The sequence below is a fragment of the Heterocephalus glaber genome, unplaced genomic scaffold (genome assembly GCF_053883595.1).
Source record: "Heterocephalus glaber isolate CG9 unplaced genomic scaffold, H.glaber_assembly_v1.0 deba00001600, whole genome shotgun sequence".
In the NCBI taxonomy this organism is placed as follows: Eukaryota; Metazoa; Chordata; class Mammalia; order Rodentia; family Bathyergidae; genus Heterocephalus; species Heterocephalus glaber.
Genome location: NW_028258372.1, coordinates 29,887,007 through 29,901,374, shown reverse-complemented (window position 1 = coordinate 29,901,374; position 14,368 = coordinate 29,887,007). Strand labels below are relative to the sequence as shown.

Sequence of the window (14,368 nt, the reverse complement as noted above, 5' to 3'; positions counted from 1 at the left end):
TATTTTGGAGAATGACCTGTGTGCAGCCAAAAAGAATGTGTATTCTGATTTTGTGGGGTGGAACACTCTGTAAATAGTGATAGTGGGGTATTGAGGTCCCCCGCTACAATTGTATTAGTGCTTATTTGGTTTTTCATGTCCATTAATATTTGTTTTGTATGGTTGAGGGCATTTGTATTTGGTGCATATATATTTAGGATTGTCATCTTTTTCTCTTGGATTGTTCCCTTCACAAGGATGTAGTGACCATCCTTGTCTTTCTTAAGTAGTTTTGGTTTGAAATCTACTTTGTCTGCAAATAAGATTGCTACCCCTGCTTTTTTCTGGGTTCCTGTTGCGTGGAGAGCTGTTTTCCATCCTTTTACTTTTGTCTATAAATTTCTTTTTGAGTTAGGTGTGTTTCTTCTTTGCAGCATATCGCTGGATTTTGCTTCTTCATCCATTCTGTCAGTCTGCTTCTTTTGATTGAATTGAGGCCATTAACATTGATAGTTATAATTGAGAGACATTGACTCATCCTTGTCATGATGTTATACTGTTGTTGGCTCTTATTTCCTTTTCCCCCTTTCCCTTTAGTTTCTTACCTTGTCTGGTGGCTTCTTTCTATTGAACCTCATGGAGTTATGACCTTTGTTGCCTTTTTCTAGGATATTGCTTAGAATTGTTTAGAGTGCTGGTTTGGTGTTCATGAAATTTCTCAGGTGTTCTTTGTCGTGGAAGTATCTAATTTCCCCATCAATTTTGAAGGATAATTTTACCGGATACAACAGTCTAGGTTGGAAGTTATTTTCTTTTAGGGCTCGAAATACTTCACTCCAGGCTCTCCTTGATTTGAGGGTTTGTGTTGAGAAATCTGCCGTGATTCTGATGGCCTTTCCTTTATAGGTGATTTGTTTCTTTTCTCTAACTGCCTGTAGGATTTTGTTCTTCTGTTGGGTTTCTGGGATCTTGACTATTATATGTCTAGGTATAGATTTTTTTTGATCATGGCTGGATGGAGTTCTATATGCCTCACTTATCTGTATGTCCAATTCTCCTCTTCTGTCTGGGAAGTTTTCTACTATTACTTCTGTGAACGGTTTTTTATGTCAATTGTACTTTCTCCTGTTTTTTCATGGACTCCTATCAGTCTTATGTTATTCTTCTTTGCATCATCTAGCAGCTGTTGTATTGATTTCTCATGGTCCTTTACTATTTTTAAGAAATCTCTGTTTTAATGGTCCTTCACCACAATCCTGTCTTCTATATCTGATAGTCTATCTTCAGATTCTCTTAATCTGCTCTGCATGCTTTCAATGGAGCTTTTAATCTCCTGAATATCTATTTGAATCTGTTTCATGGATTCCATTTCTTTCTTATGCTGGGCATTCCTGGCTTCCAGCATGTTTCTGAGCTCATCTATTTTTTTTTTTTTTTATCAGTTTCTGTTCTAGAGCCTCTAATCATGTCTTTCACTCTGTTCACCATCTCTGTAGTTATCTGGGAGATTATTTCTGCTTTGAATTTTTCTAGAGCCGCATTCATCTGTTTTGTTACTTCCTGTGCTATCAGTTCAGGGTGTCCAGGTGGTTGATTATCAGACTTTTGCACCTCATTTACCCCAGAAATTGCCTTTTGAGAGGTGGAAGTCTGGGTTTGTGACTTGGTTAAATGCCTTCTCATTTTTGTTTTTGGTACTGTCCTTGGTTTAGTTCCTGGGTTGATATTTTGAAGTTGTTTATTGTAAGTATCTTTGTTGATGTATTTAAAACCCTTATGGAATGATTGCTTCTCAGAGGTGTCTTCCAGATGTAGCTGGTCTTTAGGTTTTGAGTCTCTAATGACTCTGAGGCTATCTCCTTTTCATTATACCAGGAAGGAAAACTGTTTAGATCAATCACACCTTAGCCGAAGTGATACAATCAGCAATACCATAGCATCAAATACCTCTTAGAGAATGACAATTTGTGGTAGTTATTAATCTATCACCTTTAAAAAATGAAGGGCCTCCTTCAGTGTATGTCTCTGCTGTCACAATAGACAACGTGGGCAGCAGTGTGCAGTTATAAGTCAATGAGTCTCAGTAAGCTAGTCCCAGACCTGTGAGATTCAGGCAGATTTCTGGTTGCAAGTCCCAAGTTGAGCTCCCTGTCCTCCTTCAGGGTTGCACTCTGCAAGTTTCTACTGCAGGTTTCAGCTGCTTTTCCCCTGAAGAAAGTCCAGTTTCTGATGGGAGCTGATGATCCCTCCAACTTATCAATCACGGTGGTCTGGTGTGCCTTTATTGCAGAGATTCTCTTCACTTTTCCAGTGGGCTTGCTTTCATCAGAGAGCCTGAGACAGGCGCACTCTCTGTTGTTCTCTTCTACCGCTCAGGACAATGGCTTTTATGTCCCCCTCTGCCTCTACAGAGTGTAACCAAGTAGCTGCACAGCCAAGAGGCCAGAGGCTGGGGGTGGGGTTGGGTGTTGGATGTTGGGCCTGCCAGGGTGTCCTCCTCACCCTGTCCTGGTGGCAAGCTAGTGGAGCAAGCTGGAGTCAGATTTTTTTATTTTACAAAAAACCCCCAAAATTTTGTAGCAAAACAACAGAAGAATAACAATTGTTAGTATACTGTGTATCACAACCTTAAACGTGTTTGCTCAGAGGATAAGACATAGACAAAACAGATTTACGAAAAAGAAAGAGATAATAGCACAAAACTTTCTTTTCAATAAACTAGGAGAAACTAGTAGTATAAATGAAACAAATTAGCATATATATTACAATATTTTTGGAACAACAGAACAGGTAATATGGGGAACTATTTGAATTTCTCCCTACTTCTTATTTCTCTATCTTCTATTTTGCTCTTTATTTGTGTATGTGTCTCTCTCTCTCTCTGTGTGTGTGTGTATATATAAAATAAAACATGAATATTTTATGAAAAATCATGTTTAAGATTATAATAAAAACACATAGGTTAAATGTGACCTGAGATGGCATTAAGGACTACTAGAGTTGAGGTGCATAAAACCAATTAGGAATAATATGGTATATTGGCAAGGGCTAGAATAATTTAAATAAGAGGGGATGAAATACTACCAGGAAAGGTGAATCTCAACAGCTAACGTAAGCTGAGTAAGTAATAGAAAACTACTGCACAGTTTTGAAATGGAAAATTAGGGATAATTATAGGGAAATTGGGTGGTGATAGAAAAATTACAATGGCATTCTAGGTTGAGGTTATTTGTGTGATAAACGAACAACCCAACATTAGCTACAACAATGTGATTAATATGTACTGTATCTCTATATAGAGAGATGGACACCTATGTATCTATGTACATTTAGATATATGAGACTATAAAAATAGAAAGTGAAAGATATTCAGCAAGCCTTAAGACACTATTAAATTGGATGGCATTTACCCCTACAGTGTGAATACAAACTGTTTCCTCTAAATTCACGTGTTAAAAGCTTGATCACCAATGTAGCAGTGTTCAAAGTGAATCCTGAAGAAGTGATTGGATCATGAGGTTGCCAACTTCATAAAGGGATGCATTCATTGAATTCATCAATTGAGTGGAGTTAATCCACAAGTTCATAACTGACGGGTCATTAAGAGGTGGGCCTTACCTGGCCATATGGATCATGAGGTATGCACTTGGGGAGTATCTCATTCCTGGCTTCTTCCTCTTTGCTTCTCAGCTGCCATGAGGTGAACAGCTTTCCTCTGCCAGGCCCTTTTGTCATGGTCTACCACCTCACTACAGGCTCAGAAACAATGGAGCCAGCCAAGCGTGGACTGAAATCTCTGAATTCATGAGCTAACATAAATTGATTTTCAAAGTTATTGTGTAAGAGCAACAGCAAGCTAATGCATTTATTCTGGACAGCTTGGGGGGGTATAAATTAATTAATCCAAAGTATTTAAGGATGTGATAAGGACCACCATTCATGCTAATGTTTTGGTTAGAATCCTAGTAAATTCTCCTTAAAAGGACAACCACTCCTCTATCCTCTATTGACTGCATGTCTGCTTCAGGTTCCCAACAAAGAAAGTAACTCCGATCTCTTTATATTCTTAATTGTTAATCAAAGCTATATGTATTTTAAAATGCTTAAAGATTACATGAAAGATATGAAATCCATCAGTAATCAGTTAATCAGTAACCAGTGTTACTTTTCTTGTTATTGTACCGCTGTTGTTTTCCTTTTAGTGCATGTTTGTAATGTGGAATAATGATGCTCCTTTTGAGGAATGGGTTCATGACTATATCTTGGTCATTTTCAATCCTTTAGCCACCACCCTCTACTTTTCTTCTCTCTTTCCTGATCTCCTTCCCATCTCCAAGAGTCTACTTTCCAGTTTTTGATAACCTCTCCTTTGTTTTATTTATGTATTTATTTATATTTTAGGTTTTTTCATATAAGGAAAAACCTGATATTCAAGTTGCTGAGTCTGGCTTGTTTCACGTAGCATGACAGCCTCAAGTTGTATCCATTTTTCTGCAAATGACATGACATATTCTTTATGGATGAATAATATTTCACTATGTATGTAAACTACATTTTCTTCATCTCTTCATCTGTTGATGAATATCTAGGATGACTCCTCAAAAATCTAAAAATAGAAATACTATTTGACCCAGCTGTACATCTTTGGGTATATTCCAGAAAAAATTAAAGACATGCCATAGTGATACATGCATATCCATGTTCATAGTAGCACAATTTATAATAACCAAGCTCTGGAAACAACCCAGATGTGTTCTTTTATTTTCATTCTAGAAGATATAACTGAAATACATTTATGTATGTGCCCTGTAGATCTAAGTGGATAATTCTTTCTAGTTATACCAATACCTGGCAGTAAGAATTTTGTAAGATTCTTAGGAAATGGGCTATTCTTTTTTTGTTGTTTTGTTTTGTTTTTGGTACTGGGGATCAAATTCAGGACCTTAGGCTTGCGAGGCAGGCAGCAGAACCACTGAGCTAAATCCCCGGCTCTGCTATTCTTTTAAGATAGGACAGTAGGTAAGGACTTAGTACACTATCCAAAGATCTACAGGAGCAATTTCTTTTAAATGAGAACACCAACGAAAGCTGTTTCTCCTGAATTGCTAGTTTCTCATCCTGAAGGAGACTGAGCAAGTCTTCCTCTTCACTTTAACTCCACAACTCATCTCCAGTAACTATATAGGAAATTATGGAATTCATCTCATGCACCACCTCCATACCTATTTCTCCCTATATTATCTTTTTGTGCTGTTGTATTTTCTGTTTATGTTGTGCTACTGTGTGTATTTCTGGGAAGCACTGAAAATCTTTGCAATGAGTGAAGCATGTTAATAGATTGGCTTAAATATTAACCCCTAATCACATAATTTCATATTACCACAATTAAATCGCATAACATCTCTGCAAGAGAATTTTTATTATTATCAATATATTGGTTGAGAAAAACACATTTAACTACAGTACAAATATTTTAGGAATTAGAGTATACACGGGAAACCCCAAATTTCTACTGAGAAACCAACTGCATGAAACACCCAGGTAATCAAAAGAAAGATAATTATTGTGGATTAACAAAAGTATGAAGAAGATGACTCTGGTTAACATTTATAAAACAACTATTTTAAGAGTCTTAGTAGGTTAATTATATGATCTTACATGATGAGTTTTTAATTCATATATGCTCAGATTCATTTTTAATCTATTTTTTCACATTAACTATTTTGCTAACCTATTATTTTTATTTTGTTCCACAAATACTAACTACCTTAAGCCTATTGCAAATAAGTAAACACATATAATAAATCTCTGCCTTCGTTGGTTTGCTAACTTCTAATTTCAACCTTTCTTCAGACTGTCAAATGAACAATGCTTTATATTGTTCATGTTTTTCTCCTAAAAATATTACCAACTTTAATAATTCCATAACCCATTTTGAGCTAGTCATCACCTATAAGAGTACAAAAATAATGTGATTTTAGGCCAGATGTGGTGGTGCACCCCTATAATCCCAGCAATGGGGAGGCTGAGATGGGAGGATTCCCATGAGTTCGAGGCCATACTGGGCCACATAGTGAGTTCAAAGCCATAATGATCTACATAGTGAGTTCAAGACCAGCCTGAACTGCATAGCGAGACCCTTAATTAATAAAAGTTATAATTAAATTATGTGATTTTTTGGTCTTGAAGAACCTTTACTTTTTTGCATTTTCTTTATTGTTACTTAAATAACATTAAATCATATTTGTATGTTTTAAAAATTATTAGTAATCCTTACAATTAGGTTCTGATTCTGCCTTTTATGGGCTATGTGTTTTAAAAATTATGTATTTCAGTACCTTGGGTGATTCATATACAAATGGAAAAAATAAAAGAATTTCTTTGAGCTGATATAATTATTAATAAAACACTAAAACACTTAGAACAGTATTTGACCTATACTAAGCCTTTAGTAAGCATCCACTGTCTTACGATAAATATTAAATTCAGTATTACCATGTATTTTCATAGTATTCTCTGCATTTTCAGTTTCAACTGGTGAACTAGCATGTGAACTCACTTGTGGGCTACAGGCAAGATACAGGAACAAATACTGAAAGCCCCCATCTATACTTTGCAGTGTAGTCACCACACAGCGTGGCACTGACTGGAGTCATTACCGTCATCTTTAATGGTACCTGTGCAGCTTGCTGACCACCTAGCTGATTCCCGGGGCACTCAGTGGTATTTCAGTTCTTGATGGACTGGAGACAGCAGGATGTCCATTATTAAACCACACATCTGGCCCCTATTGTTAGTAACTGGTTGTTTGCAATGTGGACAATCTGTGAGTTTTCCCACAGGAAGTTAAATGAGGTTGAAATGTGTTAATCCGCTTTTATCCCTGTTCAGTGATTTACAAGATGGGTTAAGTGTGCCCTTGTAATAGCAATTCATCATTATGATTCTGTGTGAGTCCAGTGCCAAGAAAACCAAGAACAACCAGTCCTTTATTTCCTAGATTCACTGTGTATTTTTGGCTTAGCATTGCAAAGTCCATTTCTTACGCATATTTACATACTGCGAAAATTGGAAGTAATACAACTCTGAGTTCAAGGAATGAATAGACAGAAGGAAATGATTCGCAGTCTTTCAAGGGGTGGCATTATTACAATAGTGCTGAAACCATGGAAGTGCAGTGTGGAAGAGAGATCAAGCTAAGACTCTGAAGAGGCAAAGGGTCAAGAGTCGGAGGTCGGCTGTCAGCCACTGTCTCCTTTAGATCAGCCAAGTTGGACAGTTCTGTTGCTCTTTCTATTGTCTTCACTGTTTCTATTTCTCAAGACAGATGAAGATAGATATGATCAATTCAAAATTCAGTTGAAAACTATATAGAGAAATCTCATTGTCCTTGGTCTCCCTTTCATGCTAATGATCCTCTTCAGCCTGGATTTTTCCTCTATTTGTTTCAAGCAAGTAGGTTTTACCAGGTTCTAACTTCTCCACTGCTGACTCTAAAGTCAAGTCCTCCTCCCAATCAAAAGACACAAATAAATCTAATGCCACTTGGTGCACTCTCCGATTTAGTTTATGTGAAAGATTTATCTTTCCGAGTATGTACAGTGGTTCTCCCTTGAAATCAAACTCCATCTGTGAGTCAGTTGTTCTAGTTGTACCTGGATATTAAGGACTCAAGGTCAGAAATCTCTAATCTGTCCACAGCCTGCCTTGCAAGCGCAAGGTCCCGAGTTCGATCCCTGGTACCAAAAAAAAAAAAAAGAAATTTTTAATCTGTACACCTGCTTCTTTCTTTCTGCATCTGGAGCCAAAGGATGCAGTGCTATTTTCTGTGGTTTGTTCTTTCATGAAGTCTAGGTTTCTATTCATCTGCTTCAAGCATGTACATGATCTCTCTTCTACAAGAGAGGTGTGCAATCAAATACCCAATGACCTGCAGGCTTCCAATATCCAGACACTGGGACCAATCATAAAGCTCAATATACACTGAAGACGGGAGGGGGTTGGACACAGGGCATGTGAGGGAACATCAGCTCCCGAGCAACCAGTTTTTGTTTATGAACACGAAGATGCTTAATTAAGAAAACTACAGTAACACAATACATGATATTAGAAAAGTCAGTATAGTGGTTATTTTATCAGCCAATAAAACTAATGCAATTTGGCTAGCAAAGCAAAGCTCGCGAGTTTGATGTAGTGAATTTCTTGTTTTCTATGAAAATTAGAATGAAGTACGATGATTATGTTAATGTATATTTAAATATTTAACGTGAATTATATTAAATAGTGAAAAATTAATCATGCTTTATATTTTATTTAATTGCAAGAATACAGCACCCATCTATGTGTAATTCATTTGTTGCAAAGTTTGGTCATTTGCTTAAAATTTTAAAAACTTTAAAAACTTCACACACTATTCATTTCTATACAGAGAAGTTTCTGGCCCTACTTGTACGTCTCTACTTTATCAATATAAGACAGTCTGCAAATCCCCTAACTTCCCTTGTTATCCACCTACAACTCCATCCTACCAACTGTGACTGTGTACTGAATATGAAATTTTGTCAGTGCCCTTGGCCCACCTTTGCCTTCTCTGCTCTCTCTATAGCTATGGAACACTGCAGCAAAGCTACTATAAGCCCTAGTTTATGTTCTGCTGCTCAGGATAGGATCCTGAACTCCAGGCCCATATCTCCAAATGTCCGACCTTCCTAAGATCCCTAAAAAGACCTTGTTCTCATCTTCCACTGGCCATTTATACAGGATGGTCCTTAGAATAAAAGAGTCTTCTCCCATATTTCATCTACTAACATCTTAGCCTTCAACATCTTAGCCTTCGACTGTAATTTCAACATGAATTTCTTTAAAAATTCCCCAAACCACAACTCTCATCTGCCAGACTGCCCAAGGCCCTCCCATCTTGCTTTCCCAGTGCGTCTAACAATGTTTTCCAGAGCCTTCCACAATCATTTGCAAAGTCTGTTCCTGGGATTTAAAAAGAAGAATGAATGTCTGTTTCTACTACTGTAAATTTTACAGTGGTCAGAACTAGGACAAATTTGTTCATGATTTTATTGTAGTGATTAGTGTACTTCTTGACACTGGGTAGTTGTTTAATATTTGTACAAAATGATACCAATACTATTATGGATTTCTACAGGATATTTTAAAATGTGATGGGACAATTTTTAAAAGAGAAAGACCCAGGTCTCTACAACTCTGTCAGAAGTTTCTTCAGGGAGACGCTAATAGCAAAAATAGAATTAGGTTTACTAATATAGTGATTATGTTAACCACTTATTATGATGGTATGACAGCAATTTTCTATCAATCAATTTTCTGAACCTGTGTATTGGCCTACTCCAACAGACTTTAATGTTTATCACACAGGATGATAAATAATTATAATAATAAAAGATGAATTAACCTACATTGCATTTTTATTTGTAGACATTATATCGAAAAATCCTTTTTTTTTTTTTTGGTACTGGGGATCGAACTCAGGTCCTTGCGCTTGCGCAGCAGGCAGTGGTGAAACCACTGAGCTAAATCCCCGCCCCGAAAAATCCTTTCTTAAATGGATGATATTTATATCCAACCTTCAAAAAGAAGTTGAGCAATATGTATAATATATTGTTATCAATATGAACACAATTTGTACTATTCATTAGTTCATAATTTTTGCATAGATATCTGCCTTAAATTGCAAGTTCAATGCTGATTATTAAGAATCTGATAATTAAGATTCTTAAGAAAAGAACTGATTTTTCATAACCCATAAACATTTCCCATAGGCAAACAAGAATGTCAAAAAGTGAAAATAACTGTCTTTTGAAGTCATTATCTTTGGTTTTGATTACTTTTGAAAAGAAAATTTTAATTACCAATCTAACACTGAGGTTTTAAATGTATTAATTTAAATAGAGATCTACATGAAGGAAGTAAGTGGTGTTTAGAAAAGGCCAGACTAACTTAATTTCAAACTGTAAGTAGATAAAGCAATTGATTAAATGTCATTGTAAAAAATATTTTTTACTTCATTTTCTAAGGATAACTTAGACAATCTTGGTGCATAAATAAGATGACACTAGCAATTCATAAATACACTAATAAAAACCAGAAGAATCATCAAAGACAAAGTGATTTATGAGTTTCTAAAAACATTTTAATAAACAAGAATATGAATTATAATGGCCAATAGAAATATTAAATTCACTATTAACATTACCAAAATGATAAAACCATGATAGCCACTGTTACATGTTATAACACAAATTATTTAATTTTTATTTTATTTCAAATTGAAGATGGGAGTTATAAGTATTTAGTTCTCATTTTTATTCACTATTTTTCATACTTTTAAAAATTGTCTGTTGTTGGTGTAGAAATTTGGTTACATTGGTAATAGAGGAGGAAAATATTTTAATAATTTTGTTACAACACTCATGCTAGTTTAAATGATTTTCTTCGTCACTCATCTGGAGTTGAAGTTGCAAGTGACTGTTCAGTGCAACGTATAATCTCTTTAAAATATTACATATTTTATATGAGAAATGAGATTACTACATTCTACCCAGTGGAAGAACTTTTAAAACCTAAAAGTGCAAGACTTTTAAGGTATTACTAAAACTAACTAAATACAGAAAATATTTCGTGTGATAGGGGTTGAAAAGTATTGAGTATGATAGAGGTTAAATGGACTCAAATATTTAAAGTAAATTTTACATAATTTGAAAAATCAAATTTCAATTTTATTGATAAGAGAATGTCAACAGGAAAGAATCCTGTGACTTTATATAAAACACTAATGTCTCAGTTATCGGTTAACTACTCAAAGACAATAAAAATGCATTTTCTCTGCGCCTTATGTAGTATATATATTTAAAGCCATTTTTTGCACCAATGGTTTAGTTTCTAAATTTGTATTACCTCATTTGTGGAGATTTTGCATAATTAATAGTGCTAAGCATTATAGGATTGTTTAGATTCTCTTTCTATCGAAAATGTTAAATCAATTTTATAGAGATTACATGTATATGCTTGATTTTACTATATCACCAAATAGTAAAAACACAGTATTTCATGCATTTTAATAACACTGAAGATATATTTAAAGTATACTTATTTAATCTGAACTTAAAAACTTATAATAAATACTTTAAAATACATGAGTACTGTTGAAAATAATATACAATTTATTGTGGGAGTTAAAATTGGTGTCATAAAAAAACTCCATATGCCAATGCAAAAGCCCTTCCCCAAATTTAATTGTTTTATATGTAGTAATATATTTTGCCATATATAATACCGAAAATTGTACATATTCCAAAAGCTATTGTATTTCCCTATTTTATAAATACTTCGTAAACTGTTAATCGACTGACTTGCACTTTCTGTTCAAATCTTCTTATGGTTTTAATCAGACAGGATCTGTATGCATTATTTTTAAATGCTACCCAAAAAACATTAAAAATACACTTTAAATTATCAGAGTTGAAACAATTGACTTGACTTTCAAAAACAAGAACGGTCTTAATTAAATAAATGGCTATGACTACAACTGAGAATTGTCCATTAACAGTAATTGAAATTGTGACAATTTATTCAAATCAAATGTATTGTGTTCTAAATTCGGAAATTACTAATTCATGATGAAAAAAGAGAAGGGCTTGTACTAGCGTCTGTAGGTGTCTAAAACCTGAAACTTACCAGTTTCTAAATTCAGAATATTCTAAGTAGTTATTGTTTTAGAAATCATAGAAATATGTAAACAGAACAATGGCTTTTAGCACTATAATGAGTACATATACAGAACAGCTTCCAGGTGAAACCACTGAGATTCAGTCTTTAGTCACAATAATATCAATCATCAAGTAACAAAGCTGCTCATTATTCCACATATTATATTCAAAGTACATAGAATATCTAATATGGTGACTTCAGTTACTTTATTTTCAATCAAATGCTAAATATACTATCTACAAATGATGCAAGTCTTAAAAGATTTAAAAGACTTCTTGATAGTCTTAAAAGAAATTCTACAAGGAGATCATATCATATGCAACATTGTCAATATTCTAGGGGAAATTCACTTCTAATTATATCAGTGAGGACCTTCATACCAAGAAGCACTGTTTCATACTTCTCTTTATATTTTTCCAAACCTTAGTTAATGAGATGTAGCAAGCATTCAAATATTAGCTGAATGGACAAATGGCATTAAAGACATTTACACAAACAATTTGAAATAATTTTTTAACTCAGGATGTCAAATAAATAAATATGTATCATATATACAGCAGACATCCCCAAGGCATAAGTAATGTTCTTCTCAAACTTACTTTGTGGCATCACAGAACTAATTCTATCAACATGCTAAATTCTCTGCACTGCTATGTCTAACTCTGTTCCCTTATGTTCTACCAGAAAAGAAGTCAGAATGCAAATGAGGGAGAGGTAATTACATAAAGATGGCATTGAGATAATGCATACATATATATATATATAAAACATATACAATACAAATCATTATATTCATATATACATTCCATGCCCACTATATGTGTCTATTGAGCAGAGAGGTACCTACTAAAAGGTAGCATCATATAAATTTAGGTGACCTGTCTATCCAATGTTATTTCACAGGAAATATATGGTATAGAATACATACTTTCTATGACTGAATAGGGTATCATTATATCTTCTTTATCTTCTTTATCTCCTTATACTCCTTCCTGCATCTAATATATATCTCATTTATTTTCATATGCTAGGCAACTATGTCCTAAGATTTAGCTTAAAATCCTTACAGAGGAGCAAGGCAGAAAGTGCCTTCTTCTCACAGTTAGAACACAATAACTCCATCATTTCTAAAATGGGACTCCAGATCCAGAAGACAGCCATCATGGTTTGGATTCCCCCAGAAACCAACCTGGAGAAAAATAAACATAGTTTATTAAAGAACTGATTTCAAAAAATAGCTGTCGAGCAGAGGGGTGTTGGGAGCCAGTAAAGCTTGCAGTATTAAGCTGTATGCCACTGCGGACCACTGGAACTTGGTCCCCTTGTACTCAATGTAGAAAGTGTTTCAGAATGATTCCGACAAAGGATCAAGGCAACTAAAGCACTGACTAAACAACCCCCTCAGTGGCACTCTGGCTTGTTCCTGGCCTCGTAAGCCTAGACACTCAGTGATGGCAAACCTTTTAGAGACTGAGTGCCCTAACTGCAACCCAAAACCCACTTATGTATCACAAAGTGCCAGCACTGCAACTAAACCTGAATGATCAGCTGCTGGGGCAATGCTGGGGCAATGTTGGAGCGGGCTGGCTCTCGTGCCAATAGAGAGGTCTCTGTATGCCTGCTGCAGCACACACGCACAGGTTCACCACCACTGGAGTGTGTTCCTGGGTTAGTCGGCGGGGAGGGATACTCAGGCAGAAGATGTTCATAGGGAGAAGTCCGCAGACCGTGAGCTGAGCACTTCAAAGTGTTTGCTGATGGAAATAATCTATCCTTTCCTATATGAAAGAGTGTTCTCAACTCTGTGGGAATTCAATCTAGAAGATAAGTCACTAGCTTAGGATTGTTACTCAGATGTAATTTCAGAGAGAAATTTGTGACCTTGCTTATGAAAAAAGAAATAATTTTACTATGTATTAGTTCAGGATCTCAAAAACAGAACAAACAAAAAATAAGGAAAAGAACTGCAAATTGCAAATCAAAAGTGAAAAAGGGAGGGGATCAATGTTTACTGAGTATGTGAACTATGCCAGGTGCTACAAAATTTATTCTTATAAATTCAGATAAATTAAGTGGAAAAAAACTTTCTCTCTTTTTTGTTCCTTAAGACTTTCTCGAGAAATGTGAGTCACAAAGAATTGAGCTGGAGTCATATTTACCTTAAGGTGTAGTACCCAGGACAAATACAGTGGTGCCTCAGTTCATGAACTTAATTTGTTCCAGGATTCTGGGGAAGATAGCCATGTTCGTGTTCACCACTGGACTTGGGAGTTTTCAAATGGAAGCAAAATTTTGCGCACGTCTGTTTCCAAACTGAATTGGCGAGTCAAAGCATTCGTGAACCAAAGAATTGCTCATATTTAATTTCCTAGGACCTGGGTTTCCTTGTCCCTAAAATAATTATCCAGTATTAAGGGATTATATGAGGACTGACTGAAATAACACATGGCATAAGTAAAGCACATGGCAGTCTTAGTGCCAACCAAGCATTAGTCCTTCCTTCTTGTCACCATTTTATGAGGTAAAGTTATTTATGAGGTAGCTATTCCAACTATACAAATAAAATCATCAAATCTCATAATGGCTGAAAGACTTGTCCAAAACCACTTGGTTCCTGGGGGAATAAGGAAAACACTGAAACAGGTCTCTT

General features: G+C 35.3%; 1 protein-coding gene across 1 annotated transcript in view; it reads right to left on the bottom strand.

Annotated features, from left to right (window-relative positions):
* Rgs13 (regulator of G protein signaling 13) overlaps positions 1–14,368 on the bottom strand; it is a 102,469-nt gene that overhangs the window by 84,251 nt on the left and 3,850 nt on the right. The window lies entirely within an intron of this gene.